We start from the raw sequence: 17,725 nt of genomic DNA, 5'->3' as shown, positions 1-17,725 counted from the left end.
CGTGGGGAGCTGTTAGCATCTTAGTGTGGTTTGAACCCGTGGTGCAAAGCAGCGGGGGGCAGGGCTGAATCCCTGTGGCTCCAGGGCCCAGGCGTGGGACTGCAAATGCTGAAGTCTGTGTGGCGGCTCTCCAGAAAGCGCCCACATTTCCTGGGTACCGGAGTGGAAACATTCATGCTCCATGGGAGGAAATTCTCCCTGAAGGAAGACTGAGCTTTCCTGTTGTCTGCTTCCAGACTGCCAGATCAAGCTTCAAGCTGGAAAACCGGGGGACAGAAGGCAAAGCTGGGACTAAAGCAGCCGGGGAGGGAGTTTCACAGCGAAATCTAGGCGGGTTTGGGATTCCTAAGAATACGTACGGCATCTCAAGAGCTGGGCAGGGGAGGGGAGCTGGGGGCTGAGAAGCTGGAGTGTGTTTTCTTTCTGTTTCCGGTAAAAATGTGTTCGCAATAGAAATACCACTCAATAAATAAATGAGTAAATAATGAATAAACCATCAAATCCTGCTTTGGGTTTCCACTGACAGTCAGGAGGAGAGGCAAGTTCCAGCAGATCATCGCAAATAACTCGATGCAAATAATGCTTCTTATCAGAAGGAGGAAGCTGAAGGAAGAAGCGATCCCTGCACCTGACTGATATTGCCATGGGTATGGAGGCCCTCTGGTTTCCACCATCGGTAAATACCCAGCAGACAGAGGGGCTGCTGGCTAGATGCAAACAGATCGGAAGCGAGGCCTTTCCAATAGAAAGATCTGGGGATTATGGCCTGCGGTGATTTCCCAAGGGACTGAGCTGAGGTTCCGCATTTTATTGAAAATTGGGTCAAATTAAGAGACCTTTCTCAGCAGTTACCTGAGGGGCCTCTTCTCTGTAATTACCAGGATTGCACACTGAAAACAACCTACCAGAGCCAAGAAAAGGGGGTGTATTGGGTTCATTGCTAATGCAAAACAAAACAAAACTACGTGCAAAGAAATCCCCCAGCTGCTGCTGGGAACGCGTCTTTGAAAACAGATACAAGAGACCGTGCAAGTAAGAATATACCCGTGGCCCCCCAGTTCCCTTCCTCATAAATCAGTGTGGTTAAGAGCATGGTGACCAGGTTATGTTAAGCCCTTCCGACAGCAAACCACAGAAGTCCACACCTGCGTGCGGGCTGTACCAAATTTAGAGAGCTGCAGGTGGTGTTCACCTTGAGAGCCTCGGGGAACACCTTGAACCACAATAGTTTTTTTCCTCTCTTTTAATTCACCGTGATTATAAGATGTACGGTCAGCTGGCAGGTTTCTCCTGATGGTTGATGATTATACGATGGGCTTCGATTTGGAGAACATTAGAAGGTGAAGAAAGTGTTTCTTTTCTTTCTTTTTTTAAAAATTAAAAAGATGTTTATTTTTGAGAGAGAGAGAGAGAGAGAGTGGAGAAGGGGCAGAGAGAGGGGGACAGAGGATCTGAGAGGGCTCTGTGCTGGGAGGTGACACTCCATGCGGGCATTGGTTCCCAGTGAGGCTGGGTCCTGGCTGGACTCTCAGTGTAGCTAAATTGCCATGTAAGATACAACACTGGGGAACCTGGTGCCCTAACCCGGTTTCTTTGGGAAGGGGGGGGGCGGGTTTCTGGCTCCTGGAGAGCATTCCAGAAACCTCTTGATCATCAGCCTCCCCCCCAATCTGGGGACACCTACCCCATCCCCCGTCCCTTGCTCTCGTGATGGGGCTGGAGAAGGACAGGCACAGGGCGTAGAAGGGAAAACTCACTATGCGCCCGGTTGGCTCTGTGGACTGAGGGCTGCAAGGGTCCACGGACACACCCCTTCACCGCCGTGACCGGACGCAGACAGCTCAGCGCGAGCCTGTCTGTGTCCGCTGAGTTCGTGCAGGAAGTCCCAGGCCTGAGGAAGCTTCCACAGCTGCATGAGTGGAGCCCCGTTTCCCCCTCCAGCCAAGACCCATTCAGGCCTGGCTGCACGGTGTGCCTGTGTATGTGTATGTGAGCACGTGTATACGCCTGCGTATGTGTGTTTGTGGGCAAGTGCATGTGTGCGCGTGTGCGTGTGTGTGTGTGCGCGCGCGCGCACCGACACGTGTGCCCAGAGAAAGTCTGTGCTGGGCACAAGCAAACGGGAAGAGGGCAAGGGCATCCCTGTGTTATATTCTCCAATGACCCTTTCAAATATATGACAAACAGTTAAAACAAAAGCCCATTTAGCTTTTCTGCCTGTGATTCTCGGTATCCATTCCAGATAATTACAGTGATTTAAAAACATCTGCATTTAATAAAGAACCTTCTTTTCCTCCTGTTCTCAGTCCACACCCCGCCCCCCCCCCCCCCCCATCTTTCTTCAGGCCACTGGGCTAACGCAGTAATTATCATCTCCGCCAGCCCAGGCCGTAGCCATCCACCGTGTAAGAAGACCAGACTTTAGGAGGCCCAGAGAACACGGTGAGGCTTGGGGGAAGGAGGGAGACGGGAGGAGGGAGTTGGGGAGGCGGGAGGGAGGATGGGTGGAGGGAGAGGGGAGGAGGAGGGGGGAGGAGGGACAATGGAAGGAGGGGGAGAGGTGGAGGGAGGAGGGAGCAGGGGAGGAGGGAGCCTGGCAGGCCTTCCCTCTAGCAGAGGATCGTGGGCTGGGAGGGTTCAAATCCAGGGACTAGGAAATCGCCACATTCCAAGCTTTTCATTAATTGTGGGCCTTAGGACTGTTTATTTGACAAAACAGGAGTCTGAGGCAAGGCAGGGGACTTTACCCTTGACCCGGGATTTCCCTTTGCTCCAGGAAGGGGGCTGGGGGTGGAGAGAGAAGGGTGAGGAGCAGAGAAGCTTCCAAATTGGGTCTTCAGCCCTGGGTCCAGAGCCTTCCTTTTATAAAACACAGAGTCCGGTCTCTGGCTCCCTTCTGATGTCCTGGTGATACATTTGGGGTTCCTGCTCAGGATAATGCCTGTCATCAGCCACAGCGACTCCCTGACTCCTCAGTGGATGCCTAGATGCTCAGTGGCTCCCAGACACCTTGGCCTTGGGTGGATTTTTTCCTAGGCTGAGGCCCGCCAAGAACCAATGGAAAGGCTCACAGCTGGGGCTGCTCCTGGGAAGGGGTATGGCGAGGGGCCCTGCCTCCTGCCCAGGAATCTGGCTCCCACCGCTGCTGGCCACCGTGCAGCACCTTGCCCACAGCCTTCCCCTGCGGGTCCCCACTCTCAGTGCGGAGGAAGGCCAGGCCCTGTCGCCATGAGGACAGCTCTGGGTGGCTGCCGACCGCCTGATTTCAGGGGAGGTGAAAACTGAGCACCTGGCCCCACCCAGCAGTTCGCTGGGAGGTCTGGGGACCCTGGGAGGGGGAGGCAGAAGCAGACATCAGCTTTGGGGCCTGGAGAAGGGAGGCCAGTGGGGACATTGGGAAGTGACAGCTTCCCAAGTTCCCAATGAGAGACCTCAGACTCTCAGGCAGGAGGGGGGAGCGGTGGAGGGGGGGGGCAAACCGAAGGGAAGGAGGTGCTCAGACTTCACAAGGGCTCCTGCTCTCCCTCCTGGTCTCAATACTTCCGGCCTGAAAGCCGCCTGACTCCACCCCTGCAACCTGCCCAGAACCACCACCCCCTTTCCTAATCCCAAGGGGCAGAGACTCCTGGCACCGAAGGACAGACCGTCCAGCCTAAAGCTTCAGGCCTTGGGAGGCCGACAGGAGAGGCCTGTGGACTGCGGGAAGGTGCCGGAACAGGGAGGGGGCCGCCTCAGAAAGACAGTAGAGTGTCCTGCCAAGGGTAAACACAGACTGTGAAGGCCATCAGCCAGGGGTTGTGCACAGGAGCTGTGTGACCTTGGGTAGGCTACTTAACCTCTCTGAGAACTGCAAAAGCCCCGCTCGGATGGTGGCAGAGGCAGGACGTACTGGAGAGGCCCCTGTATTCAGCACAGCCTGGCCGGCCCCCCTGCCTGTGCACCCTGCTTCCTCCTAGCTCAGGATCCTTGAGACAACTATTCTGTCTCGGTACCTCCGTTAAACTTGGAAATGACAAGGAGCTTTGCTTCCCCAGCTTGCTTTTTTTTCTGGTTGCCTTTTTTTTTTTTTTTTTCTCCCCAAAGTCACAGCGAGGGAGGCAGGATCAGAGACGGAGTTCTCCGTGGGATTCAGGTCGCCCTGCTGGGCCCTGCTGCTACCTGCTGGGGCCAGGCTCAGAATAAAACCCAGGGGGTCAGACTGCTTGGCTGGGGGTGGGAGAGGCCTGAGGAACCTCCCCCCCTCCCTCCCCTCCCCTGCCTATTTTTCTTCATCACTGCTAGCAACGAAGGCATCACGTTTATTTGCTCCAAGAGAGCACCGACTGGCTGTCCCGTGCCCTGTGGGTCCCCTGGAGAATAGAACGGTGCCAGGCAGGGGCGTGGGGGCAGGTGGCCAAGGCACAACCGGGGGCATGCCGGTTCTGGGGCCCGCGCCGAAGGGCAGGTTGCGCACAGGCAGCGCGTGATGCCTGGGGAGCAGCTGAGCTTCCTTTGTCCCCTGTCCACCGGGTCCTTCTGCCAATTCCATCCCATCCCCTTTCGTTCTGAGCGGACTGGTTCCTGCCACATCCTTCGGTGTTTCCTGGGAAGGCCCATCCATCCTCTCCCTTGAACTCACAGAAACCTGGATCTCCCTGATAGCAACGTGCACCACGCCTCCTCCAGGCAGCCTCCCATGATTTCACCTGCCCCTCTGTTCCTCGCGGACCCACCGCTGGGAAGAGACACCCAGACAGACCCTCCCATGGATGCTTCCAGACTGATAATCGTTGTGGTCTGCCACCTCGCTGCCCTTGTTCGGCGATCCTGCCGACGACTCCCTGACTTCCCCCTTCCCCCTTCTCCTTCTCCACTCTGGCTGCAGCACAGCTGGGACTCACCGTCCCCACGGCTCCCCTCCTCCTTTCCGCTTCCTCCCCGATTCCTCAACTGTCTCCAGGATCGGGGTGGGGGGGGGGTGCCGCTTCCAGGGCCCCCCAGCCGCCCTGGAGAGCCTGGGCCTCTCTCGCGAGGCTTCGGTCACCCTCTTTATCCTCAGGCGCCCTTTCTTGGCTCCCTTGCCCTGCCGTGTCCCAACCTGGGTCAGTAGAACCACCTGGACTCTCAGGCAGCTGAGTTCAGCTAAAGTCAACGGGACTCCCTACCTGCATGACCCTGGGCAACTGGCTCGGCCTCTGAGTCTTAACTTTGTCATCTGTGAAATGGGCCCAAGGAGAGTACTGCCTTGCGGGGCCGTGAAGATGAAGAAGACCCGCGCAGCACGGAGCACGCGCTCAGTGCACGTGACCTGTAGTCAGTCTCCTTTGCCAGCCCCTACCCTGGGGGCTGTTTGCTCCCAGGTGGCATTTTGAGTCTTGCCCCGCGCGATGTTCTCAAGCCTTTGCGCTCGAGATGAGGAGCCCCAAAAGGAAAGGGTGGGTTGACTTGGATTGGGTTTCTGGCAACTTCAAAGTCTCCAGGACTGTCTGGTCTATCTCTTCTCTCATCAACCGTTTAGGAACGGGGCTATGGCTCCAAGCATGACTCAAATTCTTGCTGGAACACAGCCCGGCCCCACACTTTCTCTCCTCGGTGCCAGGCCTGCTGGGTGAACCCCACATATCGTTGGGCTCTGCTGACGTCATGGAAAATCTCAGCAGCTCACGCGCAGGACGTCCACTTGTCAATTGGCCGGAGAGCTGACTGCCCAGGGAGAAAGCTTTGTGGTGCCACATCGTCCTTCCAAGAGACCAAGGGTCCTCTCCTCCGGCCTCTGAGGAGCGCTTTCCCTAGCGTCCTACTGGGGCAACCCAAGGCCAAGGCCGTGGGGAGGTGGAGGGCCGCTATTTGTTCTATTTGTTCTGGGCACCTGTGCCCGGGGCTGAGCTACCCGGGTGGGAGGGAGGGTTGGGGAAGCTCTCTGGGGCTTGTTCCGGGGTAGGGAGTAGAAATGACAAATGGCTCCCGCTGGGAACCCTGCCTGCCTTCCAGCCGGATCGTTTATCTTGGAGGCGAGTGATTTGCATACTGACGGTGGCTAGTGTGCCTCTCAGCTCACCTCCCCTGCTCAGCCCTCCCCTCTCCTCCCCTGAGCCCACTCTAGCACGTCTCAGAGCGGGGCGGCCTGCCCCGCGGCCACCTTGAGTGGCGCCCTAAAGCCCTCGATCGCCGCCCCCACTGGCCCCGCAGGAAATGATCGCTTAGTTTCCAAAAGGCTCCCGTTGAAATCAGTCAAAGCTGCTGCTCTAAGGGGCACGGGAGACCTTTCCTGGTCATCGGGGCAGGGAAGGGGGCCTGGGACAGACCACACTGAGCCCTCCCGTGTGGGTGTTCCGATAAAAACTGGGCCGGGAGGAGGAACGGGGAAGCCGAGGCCGCCCGCCTGCCCCTGTGCCGGGTGCCCCCTCTATATGTTCGGGTCTGGTGCTTACAGCTGCTCTGACGCCCCAATTCTGGTCCCAGATACAGGTGAGGCCTTGTCTGGGCAAACAGCCCGTGACTGGCAGCATTTGAATCCAGATCTGCTGACTCCCAAACGCATAGGTCCCAAGGAGGTGCCTGCACCCCAGGGGCATCAGGGGAGATGGGGGTGAGCCGTGGTGACCAGACCGGCCACCGCCTCACCTCCGGAGGCTGTGACCGGGTCGAGGGCCGGCTGGACGCACTGGGCAGGGTGGCTGAGATCCAGGCCGCTTCCTCCTTCCCGCTGCTCCTCTGCCTCCTGATGACTTCACCCCTCCACGGGGCTGACATAGGAGACTCCCAGGTCCTCCCAATTTGCAGGGCCGGTCAAGCCGGGCGTGGCACCTGGCCATGTCAACAGTCACTGGCCGGCCTGGTGGGTGAGTTCCTGATGGAGGGTGTGAGGCCAGTGTAGGGAGGTCCTGAGGGCTGGGGAGGGCCGGGCAGGGCTCTCTGGGAGGCCAGGTTCAGTGGGGCTGGGGTGTCCCGGGAGAGGTTTCCCAAATCAGAGACGAGGCTGCCCAGGGCACCCACGATGTGCCAATTTTGCTCAGGTCAGTCTTTTCTGGAACTCTCTCGCAAGCCTTAGCACGGAGGGAAGCCTCCTTCTGCATGATTGCAAGGGTTTTGGGGTCTCTTGTGGATTTCCCTCCTCTCCCGGTCCTCTGCCCTCAAGCTCTTTTTTTCACACCATGCACTGCCCTGGATATATGGCTCAGCCCCCTGGAATGGGGTGGGGTGCCGGGTCAGGGAGCCGGGGTGTCCGAGGAAGACTTGGCTTTCCCTCTTCCTGGACCATGAGGAATAGTGAGGGACCCGAGACAGGTGGTGGGAGTAGTCTGTCCCATGTGCGGGCGACGAGGTTGCGCAGCATCGCTAGGAATTTAAAAACAACAATAAAACCAGCAAAAGTTGGTCTGCTTTTTGTTAACACCAGGCAACCCGCAATTCACAACCACGTCCCTGAAAAATTTTTTCGCTGGTTTAAGTTCTGAACAATTGTCTTCGCTTTGGGGTTTTAAAAATGCATCTGTAAGCTTCATACCGGCACGTTTTCTGTGACTTAACTTTTGATAAACCCCGTATTCTCCGCGGGAGTCAGTTTGGAAAACCCCAGGCGTGCTGCTGGTTCCCAGCCCAGGGACGGCCACTCGTGTTCAATTTGGGGACATAGTTGTAGTTTGTAAGACTCTGGGATGGTTCAAGATCGTGCTGGGGGCGGTTTGTGAATCCAACCCCCACAGAGTTCATGTATTTATGTTTTTTTTTTTTTAACATTTATTTATTTTTAAGACAGAGAGAGACAGAGCATGAACGGGGGAGGGGCAGAGAGAGAGGGAGACACAGAATTGGAAGCAGGCTCCAGGCTCTGAGCCATCAGCCCAGAGCCCGACGCGGGGCTCGAACTCACGGACCGCGAGATCGTGACCTGAGCCAAAGTCGGACGCTCAACCGACTGAGCCACCTAGGCGCCCCAATGTATTTATGTTTTAATGTTTATGTATTTATTTTGACAGAGAGCATGTGAGCGTGAACAGCAGAGGGACAGAGGGAAAGAGAGAGAGAGAGAAAGGGAGAGAATCGCAAGCAGTCTCTGTGAAGCAGGCTCTGAGGGGCTCGGGCTCACAAACCCGTGAGATCATGACCTGAGCGGAAATCAAAAGTCGGACACTTCACCGACCGAGCCACCCACGCGCCCCGCTTTGTCCTGCATTTAAACAGCAGGTTTGGGGGCGCCTGGGTGGCGCAGTCGGTTAAGCGTCCGACTTCAGCCAGGTCACGATCTCGCGGTCCGTGAGTTCGAGCCCCGCGTCGGGCTCTGGGCTGATGGCTCAGAGCCTGGAGCCTGTTTCCGATTCTGTGTCTCCCTCTCTCTCTGCCCCTCCCCCGTTCATGCTCTGTCTCTCTCTGTCCCAAAAATAAATAAAAAGTTGAAAAAAAAAAAGTTTATAAACAGCAGGTTTGGAGTAAACCTTGGCAATGCGGTGATCGCAGGGATGAAGAAAAAAACTTGACTTGACTCAGTCCTCCTGGGTGACTCCGTATAGTTTTTGTTTGTGTTTAAAATTTAAAGCAGTGACACAGTAGGAACTGGGACAAGATGTTGTTTACGTTTGGCAAGTACCCATTCCAGCGCACGTATGAAACGTCGCGCCGAATTCGAATGACTTTTCAAGGTGAAAACTTCTTCTTTTAAAATGATCGCGTTGAAGCACAAATCAGGAAAAGAACGACGAGGACACATCCCATTTCTGTCGGAGTTGCCCGCAGCTATTGTAACAAACTGCCAAAAATTCAGTGGCCTTGGGGCTCCGTCGGTGAAGCGTCCGACTCTTGATCTCGGCTCCGGTCATGATGTCACCGTTCGTGAGTTTGAGCCCCACATCAGGCTCTGCGTTGACCGTGTGGATCCTGCTTGGGATTCTCTGTCTCTCTCTGCCCCTCTTCTACTCGCACAAGCAGCCTGGCTCGTGCTCGCTCTCTCTCTCTCTCTCTCTCTCTCTCTCAAAATAAATAAACATTAACATTTTATTTTAAAAAATATAGTGGCTTACTACAATACATGTCTGTCACCTTAGAGCTCTGGAGGCCGGAAGTCTGAAGTGGGCGTCACTGGCCGAAATCAAGGTGTTGACAGGCCTGCCCTCCCTGCGGAGGCTCCAGAAGAGGGCCCCTCGCCTTACCTTTCCCCGTTTCTAGGACCTGCTGCATTCCTTGGCTCGTGGCCCCTTCCAGCATCTTCAAAGCACTCCAGTCTCCTCTTCTGTTCTATAGCTTTTTCTCCTCTCTCAAATCTGCCTCCGCTTCCCTCTTACAAGGACCCATGCAATCACTTTTAGGGCTCACCCGGCTAACCCAGGATCATCTCCCCGTCTCCAGATCCTTAACTTAGTCACGTTTGCAGAGCCCTTCTCGCCATACGTGGTAACCTTTACAGATTCTAGGGAGTAGGATGTTTTGGGGGGCTGTTTGTCAGCCTACCGCAGTTACCCAAAATCATTTTGTTGTCTGGCGTGGAGGGTTAAAAAATCACCCACTCCGCGTGGGCATTGAAGCCGTGTGTGTGTGTGTGTGTGTGTGTGTGTGTGTGTGTGGCCCGTGGGCTTGATTGATTGGATGGTATGTGAAGGGCGAACGTGGGGCTGCTTATAGGGCCGTGCATCTGTCCCGCCCCAGGGTCAAGGATATTTGAGCTCAGCCCCTGTAGGACATTTACGATTTATTCTTAGGAATATGGACTGACTCTGGTCCGTGATTTACTGAAGACCTACTATTCGCAGGCACTCTTCTAGAGATCCGGCAGTGAACACACAGACCATCCCTGTGCTTCTGGAGTTTCTATCCCATCCATCCGTATTTGTTCATCTGCCTCACATCTCCCTGAGGGCAGACCCTTTAGTTGGTAATCAGGCACTACCTGGAAAGAGGGCTGGCACTCTTCTCGTTTATTAAATGAGTTGAAGTCCTGTTGGGTCCATCTCTGAGAGGCACGAGTTTGGAGTTATGGCTTTTCAAGTACAAATGTCCCAATAGGTGACGTATACGGATTTTCTCATCTCCACATTGTATCTTGGGCCAACGCTGTTGTTTCTCCTTCACTGTTTGCTTCAAGTCTTAGGATTTGGGGGCACCTGGGTGGCTTAGTCGGTTAGGCGTCTGACTTCGGTTCCGGTCATGATCTCAGTGAGTTCGAGCCCCGCGTCGGGCTCTGTGCTGACAGCTCGGAGCCTGGAGCCTGCTTGGGATTCTGTGTCTCCCTCTCTCTCTCTCTCTCTCTGCCCCTCTGCCGCTTGCACTCTGTCTTTGTCTCTCTCAAAAATAAATAAACATGAAAAAAAGAAGTCTTAGAATTCAGTGTCTATTGTGGATCTGAGGTGAATTTCTGAACAACTAAATCTGGAAGGTATAAAGGTGATCCTTCCACGGTCACTCACCATTTTGCCGAGACACGTATTAAGCACCATGAAATCTAGCAGGACCCAACTCACTGGGTGCAAAAAACCTCCCTCTGGCTAACTTTACACTGCCTTCTCGTCCTCCTCTTCCTCCTCCTTCTTCTTTATGTTTATTTACTTATTTGAGAAAGAGAGAGAGCACATGTGAGGAGGGGCAGAGAGAGAGACAGGGAGAGAGAATCCCAAGCAGACTCCACGCTCAGTGTGGAGTCTGATGCGGGGCTCGATCCCACGACTGTGAGATCATGACCTGAGCCGAAATTAAGAGTCGGACACTCAACCCACTGAGCCACCCAGGTGCCCCAACTCTGCCTTCCGATGCTCCAACCCCCAGCCCTGCTCTCCGTAGGGACAGGAAGGTAAGGAACCAGAGAGGCAGAAACTCTGCGTCGCAGGGAACAGCGGCTCCGTTTTCAGGCAGGCGTTGGTCCCAGGGAGATGCAGCCTGCCACTTTAGATGAATTTGGGGATCTTCCTGATTCTCTTGTGACCCTGCCACAAAGGATCAGAGCATCATACTTCCGCTTTCCTAATCCAGTTCAGAATCTCAAAGCCAACACCTTATGCCCCTTTAGCGAGGGGAGTAACCTAGGGTCTTGGAGTATGGTTCCGGCTGCCCTTGGGAGGAGCAGGGAGGAACAGAGGCCCGGATGGAATCCCTGAGTTACTGATCGACAAGCCCAAGACAAGACACAGAGGAAAGGAAATGTTGTTAAATAACACTCCCCCCGCCCACCCCCCTGCCACCCACCTGCTGAAATGGACATAAATTCAGGCTGAGATTCCATCCTGGTGTTCTGATGACGCCAACCACAAGAACAAAGCTAAGGGAGATTTTTAAATGTCATCACCAGGCTCCTCTATGGAATTACAGCTTTATTATTTATTATGTAGTGTCAGGAACGTAGAATTCCTTATGCTCGGTGGTGCGGGCAGACTTTCAGCTCGGTCGTCCCGCTGGGCTCCACACCGCGCCACCGTGTCGGTTCCTAGAGGTGCCAGCAGCGCAAGGATAATTTTTAGAAAAAGATTTTTTAACGTTTAGTTATTTTTTGAGAGACAGAGAGTGAGCCGGGGAGGGGCAGACAGAGAGGGAGACACAGAATGGGAAGCAGGCTCCAGGCTCTGAGCTGTCAGCACAGAGCCCGACGCGGGGCTCGAACCCCTGAACCGTGAGATCGTGACCTGAGCCCAAGTCGGATGCTTAACCGACTGAGCCACCCAGGTGCCCCGAGAATTAAAAAAAAAAAAAAAAAATAGATGTCCTCTGGGATGTTGCCTGGCCAGAACGAAAGATGCAGGGAGACTGGGATGGTGGGGACTGCCTCCACCTGCTAAGATCAGGATTTGGGGGGGGCCACTGCCCATTTACAAGTGGCTCCCTCTGGCAGGGTGGGAATTTGCTTGTGTATCTGTGAACTAAAAAAATAAAACGCGCGCGCGCGCACACACACACACACACACTCCCCAAATAGGAGCCCAAATGTGTGTGGCCAGCTGGCAGAGGCTCCAGGCTGTAGCTGCCTCTCGATGTTGTTCCGGAGCCTGAACCCAGCGTCCCTGAGCCTCAGGCGGCTCCTCTGTGTCCTTGGGGGACAGAGGGGGGTGCACAGCGCCGGCCGATCTGGGCAGCCGCAGCCCAGCCGTATTTTTTACCTGTATGCCTGCCAAGCTTCCCTCCGCTTTCAGAATGGGGAAATTCAGACATCAACCCGAGCTTTCCAAGGAGTTTCAGATCCACGTTTTCAGCCCGAGAGGAGGCATGCTGGCAGATTTCGCCCATATGACGATGTGCGGGAAGTGGCCGAGGTGGCCAACGTCACTGCTTTCTAGCAACGACACTGGTCGTGTCAGGCCAGGGGTTCAGGGCTCAACGGGGCGCTTCTGCTTTTTCCCAGAGAATCCTTTCTTCTTTCGAATTCGACCTTTTATTTTTTTGTTGTTTTAAATCTTTTGAATTAAAAATCATTAAGAGAATTTAACCTTTTATTTTTTTAATGTTTGTTTATTTTTGAGAGAGAAAGAGAGACAGAGAGAGAACGAGCAGGGAGGGGCAGAGAGAGAGGGAGACACAGAATCCAAAGCAGGCTCCAGGCTCTGAGCTGTCAGCACAGAGCCGGACGTGGGGCTCGAACTCACAGACTGCGAGATCATGACCCGAGCCGAAGTCGGAGGCTCAACCGACTGAGCCACCCAGGCACCCCAAAATTTGACCTTTCAAACAAAGCTTTGACACTTGGTCATTAGAAGGAAGCCCTTCTGAAGAAGCCACCACACAATGTTACGTCGTGCCCCAAACACAGCGGCCACGTAAACTCAGTTCTGTAAGAAATATTCTGTTTAATTGATTTTCTAAAAAAAAAAAAAAAATCTATTCTGTTTCTGTGGGCCCGTCTATTGATCTGCAGCCCTACAGAAGTAATGAAGAAGCTTCGCGATCAATAAGGCCAAAGTGTATCTTACCCTGAATCTGCTTTGCCTGCCCGCTGGGGATGTGACCGGCCGGGTTCCCCAGACGGCATTGGGAGTGTGACCAGCCTTCTCCGTGACTGCTGAGATTTATTTCTGTTGGCATCCAAGGAACAGATGAAACCTGCTGACTTTCCTTGCTCTGAAAGCCGAGACGCCCGGACACCAGGCGTCACGAAACACACAAGACCGCAACTTGCAAGGAAGAAAGGGAAGAACACCGGAACATTTGTTAACCTTAGTGCCTTAACTCCCCCCCTCCTCCCAATTCATTAGGATAATATTTGACTCCTCAGCTCTTCAGCTGGTTTTCTTGCCTTTGTATTCTCTGCCCCCCCCCACCCCCCACCCCTCCAGATTGGTTTTACAGGTCTTAGAAGGTTCTTCTGCCTCCGTGGTGAGTACCGAGTACAGGTGGGTGCCACTGCAGGCTGATAATTCTGGGAACAGCTGACTTGGCTCTCGTATCCTCTAAGAACTAAGAACGTGGGAAGAGATAAGGGCCCCGCAGGAACACACAAACGGCAGTCGGGAAACACCGCAGACACCATCCAGCAGCATTTGGCTGCAGAAAGGGGGAAGCCCTGAACCCGATAAGGAATCTTGGCGGCTGTTAATTTCAGAATTTATCGTTTGCATTTTGCCCTTAAACCAGAGGACGCCGCCGGAGGCGGATTCTGATCAGATGCAGCGCGAGCTCACTCCGCGGCTTTGAATGGATTTGGGAACAAGCCCTCTTCAGGGCTAGAGCTGTGCTTCCTGACCGCCACCCCCTCCAATGAGTTGGTAGGTACAGCTGGAGGGGGGGGGCGTGAAGGGGTTGCAAAGTGATGCTGTCGAGGTCAGCGGGGACCGCATTTCAAAGAGCTCTGCTCAAGGGCACTGGGGAGCCATGGAGAGGTTTTTATGAGGGCAGAGAAGTGACCAGATGTGTAGCTTTACAGCCATTACCGCCTACGGTGCAGGAGGGCGGTTCTCAGCCCCCTTCTGTGCGTGCTCATTGGAGTGAGGAGAACGGATGGAGGTGGGCTCCAAGTTTTATATGTCGCCACTCATTTCACACAGCAGCCCTATCAGGGAGATACTGTTATTCTCCCATTTCACAGATGAGGAAACCGAGGCACGCGCAGAGGGTCCTGCACGACAGGGGAGCATCTATCCCGCGGACCACACTCTCCCGGTCAGGTGTGGAGTTGTGTCCTTCCTCTCTCGGCGCCCCAGGAATGCATGCTGGATAGGAGGTCCCGGAGGGAGGATGTCTCGCATGGAGAGGGATAAATAACCCTGACGCCGTTTGAATTTGTATTCTAAAAAGCAAATCATGCGGGGGAAATGCAATTATTAGTAAACGATGGCACGAGCCCATCGTCCGGCCGGTTAAGACGAACCAGGGTGTTCTGGCTTCTAAGGCCAGCTGGGAGCATGGCCCAGTGGAAGAGGCCGGGGTAGCCGTCATGGGAGGGACAGCGCCTGCCTTGACCTGGCGAGGGCAATGGAAGGGTGAGGGGCTGTGCCCAGGGGTCCAGCCAGACCGACCCGGGGAGGGGGGTGCCTCGCAGAGGCGGATGAACACCTGCGTGCAGGTGTCTACACCATCATCCTGCACGTTGGCCGGGTACCCCGTCTTCCGCCCAGCACTCCTCTGTGCGAGGCGCCGGGACACTGCAGCGACACGCTGGGGACGTGGCTTCCAGAGCCACGACATGCCAGCGGGGAGCACTGGCGACTGCAGCGGGGGACAGAGAAAGAGGAGCTGAGATGGGTAGAGCGGGAGGGATGAAGTCAAAGAGAAATCCCGCTGTTGTCACACATGCCCTGTGCACCCACTCACGCCGGGCAGGGCCGGCCTGCCGGGGAAGGAAGAGGGTGACCGTGGCTCCGCCCTTACAACCCAACCCGCACCAGGGGAGGTGGCCCTGGAGGCTGGCCAGCGCCCAGCTGCCATTCAGACGGCTCCCAGGTTGGGAGAAATGGCTTGGAGCGCTGCCCCAGCTTTGAGCCACCGAGGGAGGGAGGGAGGGAACAGCCCGGGATGGACGCGTAGGTGAAGGAAGGGGCCCGCGTCTTCTCCCTTCCGCACCTGCCTCGTGTGTTGACCTGGCTTCTCCCCGCTCCGTTCCAAGCCATGGAAAGCCTCGCTGTTCATTCCTCCTTCCGTCCAGGTGACAGGACCTGGGGGTGGGGGGGGGGGAGCTCGCTAACCCGGCAGCCCTACGTGGCCGTTCGCTCCGGAGGTTATCACTGGACCACGCGTTAGCATCCCCCCCGGGACGCTTTGGAAGCACAGAAGGGAAGCTGGGCCATCCCAGACACGTGAGGTCACCGTCTCTAGGTGAGGCCTGGGCCCCAGCAGTTTGACAATCCCCTGGGGACTCGACTGTGCAGCCAGAGCTGAGATCCTGGGGCTAACCCTTCCCTGTGCATCCACACCGTGGACCTCAGGTTTGCTCGGGCAGCGAGAACCAAAACAGAAGAGGCAGGCGGGAGGGTGGGGGAGAGAGAGGCAGGAGGGTTAGGGGGGCACCTCAGAGACAATTCTCTTTCCTTCCTCTTTGATGACGAAAGGGCCACAGGCTGGGGGACCTTCGGTGGATGAGGACCTTACCTGTGCCTGGGCACAGAGAAGGTGCTCAGTGACGGTGTGGAGTGAAATGGGTGGATGGTGACTAGAGGTGGGGGTAGGGGGTGGGTGGGGGTGGGTTGGAAGTGGGGGTATAGGGTAGGTGGGGATATGGGGTGGGTGGGGGTGGGGTAGAGGGTGGGTGGAGGTAGGGGGTGGGTAGGGGGTGGTGTGCCTGCGCGGTGGAGGTGGGGCTCAGGCAGCGGGGCTTCTGTTCGCTTTGGCCCCTGGTTTCACAGGGAAGGTTCATGAGAAACGAAGACGTGTCTCTGGACCATTAAAGCTTTGACGGAGAGCCAGCCTTGAACCCAATTTGTCCCTGGCTCTTTAGCTGAGAAGCTGAAGGAATCTCAGTGTCCGGAGGGAATCGTTACGACTTTGACTTTCCCCGATCGGCTTTCCAGGTGAAACTCTATCCAAGCGTGGCGGGTTCCCAGCTCCGGAGTTCCGCTCTGTGCCCGGTGGGCTTCCTGGTCGGGACCCCCCTCATCTCCTTCCCAAGGTCTCGGGCTCCGCCTGGAACCCGTTGTGTGTGTCTCATGCTGACCGTGAACGCCCCTCCCCCCCCCCACGGGTCCCCACTTCCCTCCTGTCGTCCCGGCTCAGCCCCTTCCCACCCCCCTCAAAGCCCTCCTGGTCTGATGTCTGATGCTGGTTCTCCAAGGCGGCAAAACTCAGAGTTTTGAGTCCTTCCAAATGCTGCATGTGGTCCCGTTAAAGAGCTACCTTCTATGCTCCGATTATGTCCTTTGCACCTTGTGGTGTTAAGAAATCCCTTATTTTATAAAATAACAGTGCCCTCGGCTGGCACACGCTTTAGAAACCGCGCCGACTCAGAGAATCAGTTAGTTGGCCACCCAGATTCATTCCGGACTTTCCCGTTTGGACGTTTTGCCACGTGGAGGACTCGAGGGGGTCGCGGCCAAGTGAGCAGGGCTTCTAGGCAGAGTGACGGAATTAGGTGGGAGGGCCTCAGTGCCCCAGTAACCCTCTCCTCCGACCTGGGCGTTGAGCGGGCATTCTTTCGACAAACGTTGCCTGAGCACCTGCGTAGGAGAGACACCAGGGGGGTCCTGGGGAGACTGCGTGGTCCCTGCCCTCAGGTGGGGGTTGGCTAAGACTAGAAGTCACCAAGTGCCTTCAGAGGGTGGACCACTGCCTGCCTCACATGTTTCCCCGGGCCCCCCCTCCCCGGCCACAGTGCTGCTGGCTTAGTAACTGGGCCTTGAGCCCCCTCCTGCTGATCGGGACAACAGCTGGCTGGTTCCACTGGCCAGGGCACGTATACCTAGATGTATGGATGTGTGTGCGCTTTCCAGGTAAATCTATATGGTGAGCATTTTAACGGTTTTGTTTGTGTGTCTGTTGCCTTCACGCTGGTGAAGAACAAAATGGTAACAAGTGTGGGAATGGATGTGTCGTTCTGAATCTTTGGGGTTGGATGCAACCCTGTTTTTTTTTTTCTTATGGCTGGCCCGTGTGTGTGTGTGTGTGTGTGTGTGTGTGTGTGTGTGTGTGTGTATGTGTGTGTGTGAGGGAGGACGGAGGAGGAGGGGAAGAGAGGGAGGGGAGGGGGAGGAAGAGAGACAAGGAAATAGAGAAAGAGAGAGAGGGTGAGAGGGAGAGAAGGGGGAGGGAGAGAGAGAGAGGGAGAGAGACAGACAGGGTAGGAGAGGGAGAGGGAGGGAGAGATGGAGAGAGAGAGAACGGACGGCCCACCTGGGACAGGAAACACTTCCTAGCCGGGTCGTGTGAGCCATTCTCTTTTGGCCCGAGTTTCTAGAATGAAAAAGGGTTTCCTGGTGGAAAAGAGACCCCCAGGCCTCCTTCCTGTCGCTCACGGGGCCCTCCCTCCCCTCCACGCCACTGGTCCCCATCCATTCTTTCCTGTTCACCCACCACGTCTCCTCGGCTGGACGTGAGGAGGCTGGTATGTGACAGATGCTCCGTAAATGTTTGCTGAGGGACTGGTCTTCGTCTGGCCTCCCAGGCCCCCAGAAGTGGTGACGATTTAAGCTGCATTTGCAGAGGAGGAGACAGAGGTCTGGACGGAGAGTCACCTGCTGACGGCCACGCACGTGGGATGCGGCCGGGCTGGCGCACTCGTGCCCATGTCTGGCTGGCTCCTGGCTGTGCAAGCAGGGCACTGAACCCACCCCCCCACCCCCCACCACCATGTGCCTCCCTCCTTCTCCAAAACCTGGGGACGCAGAGGGACCCTACAGAGCAGCCCGGACAG

This window comes from Puma concolor, chromosome E1 (genome assembly GCF_028749965.1).
Source record: "Puma concolor isolate L17-30 chromosome E1, mPumCon1.1.hap2, whole genome shotgun sequence".
Taxonomy (NCBI): Eukaryota; Metazoa; Chordata; class Mammalia; order Carnivora; family Felidae; genus Puma; species Puma concolor.
This window is presented reverse-complemented; position numbering follows the sequence as displayed.